This window comes from Triticum dicoccoides, chromosome 2B (assembly GCF_002162155.2).
Source record: "Triticum dicoccoides isolate Atlit2015 ecotype Zavitan chromosome 2B, WEW_v2.0, whole genome shotgun sequence".
NCBI classification, from domain to species: domain Eukaryota; kingdom Viridiplantae; phylum Streptophyta; class Magnoliopsida; order Poales; family Poaceae; genus Triticum; species Triticum dicoccoides.
Window position 1 is genome coordinate 39,675,042 of NC_041383.1, and position 3,225 is coordinate 39,678,266.

Consider the following 3,225-nt stretch of genomic DNA (forward strand, 5'->3'; position numbering starts at 1 on the left):
CGTGTCCTGCGGAGGTGGCAGATCTTGAGGGGGTTGGGGAGAGAACTGATTCGCTCCGTCACTGCCATCCCGAGGAGCGGCGCGGCATCGCCGGCCGGCCCTTCGACGATGATGTAGCGGGGGCGCACAGAGGAGGAGGGGTTTGCCCGGTGGCGGCGGATGCGGTTTCCCCGTGTTGCCAGGCAGGGCGACACGGGGACAAGGGGGGCTTACTTTCAGCCTGCCAGCGGGGCTAAGAAGGAATAATTAGTGGAGCAGTTTTTGTTTCATGAAATTGGCCTTTCTATTCCTGGGTGTAGACCATAGATCCACTTTCCATGGTTGCTTTGAGATTCATGCAAATTTTTAACTATTTTTATAACTTGTTTTATTTCAGTGTGTCACATGTTAACAAATGAGGTTCTATATGTCATTAATAATAGACACATCCCAGAAGGTTGGAATGATACCAACATGGTTCTAACCCCTAAAGTGGATTCTCCTGAGTTGATTACCCAATATCGACCCATTAGTCTTTGCAATGTGGTGTATAAGATCGTAGCAAAGATGCTTGCTCTCCGGTTGAAATCTATATTGCCAGAGATTATTGCTCCAACACATAGTGCCTTTGTACCTGGGAAATTAATTACGGACAATGTCATGGCTTATGAATGCATCCATTCTATCAAAAATAAAAAGAAGGGGAAAATTAGTTTATGTGTTGTAAAGTTGGACATGAATAAAGCTTATGATAGAGTTGAGTGGTCCTTCCTGCGTGATATGACGTTGAAATTGGGGGTTCCATGAGAGATGGATCGAGCTTATTATCAGTTGTGTTTCTTCTGTTAAGTACAATATTCGGTACAATTCACAAGTCACTAAAGAATTCTTGCCAACCAGAGGTCTCAGGCAAGGTGATCCTTTATCACCTTACCTATTTTTATTATGCTCTGAAGCTTTGTCTAGTTTGTTGCTGCATGAAGAGGAAGTTTGTGGCATCAATGGGATAAAGGTATGCGGAAATGCATCTTTAGTTTCACATTTATTATTTGCTGATGATTCCTTGATTTTCATGAAGGCGCATATGAAAAATGCCACTTCTCTGCAGCAAGTACTCGACACATATTGTGAAAACTTTGGTCAAATGGTTAGTGTGTCAAAATCTAGTATCTTTTTCAGCCAAAATATCGATGTTGATATGAGAACAGATATTTGTCTTATGTTGAATATCAACAACGAAGCTTTGTCAGATAAGTACTTGGGCTTGCCAACTTTGGTTGGACTTGACAGAAGTGGTTGTTTTAAACATCTTATTGAAAGAATAGTGCAACAGATTAATGGATGGAAGGAAAAGAGTTTATCAGTTGCGGGGAAAGAAATGTTACTGAAGGTAGTAGCGCGGGCCATCCCATTGTATGCTATGTCGATGCTTAAAATACCAAAGGGAATCTGTAAAGATAAGCCTGATATCATTGTGAAGTTCTGGTGGGGAGATGATGAAAATGGTAAAATGATGCACTGGTTTGTATGGTGGAAGCTTTGTTTCCCAAAGAGCCTTGGAGGGCTTGGTTATCGTAACTTTCCTTCTTTCAATCTTGCGATGTTGGCTAAGCAGGTTTCGAGAATTATATGCAATCCTGATTCCATTTATGCAAAGGTTTTGAAGGAAAAATACTTCCCCAACCAAAGTATACTTGAAGCTGGCCCAAAGAAGGGATCTTCCTTCACATGGCAGAGTATATTTGCGGGCATTGAAACATTTAAAAGAGGGCGCATATGGATATTAGGAAATGGAGAATCAATTGACATATGGAGAGACCCGTGGATTCCTACCAGCCCGGAGAGGAAGGTTATGTCAAGGAGGGGAATTGCAAAAGTATCAGACTTGATCGACCCTTATTCGGGTTAATGGGATGAGGCCCTAGTACGTTCTGCGGTCTCACATGTTGATGCTTCAAGAATTCAAAGTATTACACTAAGTCCTAAAAGCGTTAATGATTTTGTAGCATGGCACTACAACCCAAATGGAATATTTTCAGTAAAATCCGCATATCATGTGGAGTGGCGGCACCAGTTTGGGAAATCTTATCAAGCCATGGCATCATCCTCAAGAGGTTCAAACCCAATCTAGAAGAAAATTTGGGCTCTTTCAGTACCCAATAAGGTCAAAACTTTTGTATGGAAAGCGCTCCATGCAGCTATTCCTGTTAAGTCCACCTTGACACACCGGCATATAGGAACGGATGATCAATGTCCAATTTGTCACGCACATCCAGAAGATCTGGAGCATCTTTTATTTGATTGTGCTCTAGCACAAGAGATGTGGAGATCGCTTCAGCTTGAACATGAGATATCAATAGCTTGTATGGTTGACAGAGCAGGCTCTACAATACTGGAGGAGCTGCTGGATACTTCATCGTGTCACTATCCAAACCTATCGCAAGTAGGAATGGTAGAAGTAGTGGCATTCGCAACATGGTACCTATGATGGATTAGGCGCACCATTACACATAAGGAGAGGACTCCACCAGTGGCCAGTTGGAAATTATCAGTTCTGGCTTTATGTACAAATTTTACGAAAGTGGCTCAGAAACTAGGAGACAGAGAGATATTCAAATGGAAGAAACCAGATATATGCCATGTTAAGCTCAATGTAGATGCTTCTTTTCACAGCAAGGAAGGAGAAGGGGCGACGGGCGCAGTGATTCAAGATAAGCATGGTAATTTCCTTACTAGTGCTTGCTCCTTTGTCTTTCACTATTCACTAGATTCGATGATGGAAGCCCTTGCAATGAAAGAAGGATTGTCCCTGGCTGCATCTTTAGGTTATAACCATATTATTATTGAATCTGATTGCTTGGAAGTATTTGAAGCTTTTGGAGGTGGACACACTTGGTGGCATGAAGGAGCTGCAATTTCTGATGATTGTGTGGATTTGGTAACGATGATTGGGACAACCAAATTTTCACATTGCTTTCGGGAGGCCAATGGCGTCGCACATGAGATAGCAAAACATACTTATGCAAAACATTTATCTTGTAATTGGGTAGATGATCCCCCTTATTTTATTATTCCTTCTCTTGTGAATGATTCAAGTGTGCTTTGTTGATTAATAAAGCAAGCCATGATAGCATTTCCCTAAAAAAGGTATTTTCTCTCGTTACATATTGTATCATAATGTTTTATAGTGTACCATCGTGTATCAGCAGACCCGGTCCAACAGAAGTGTTTTTTGTCGTTCACGTA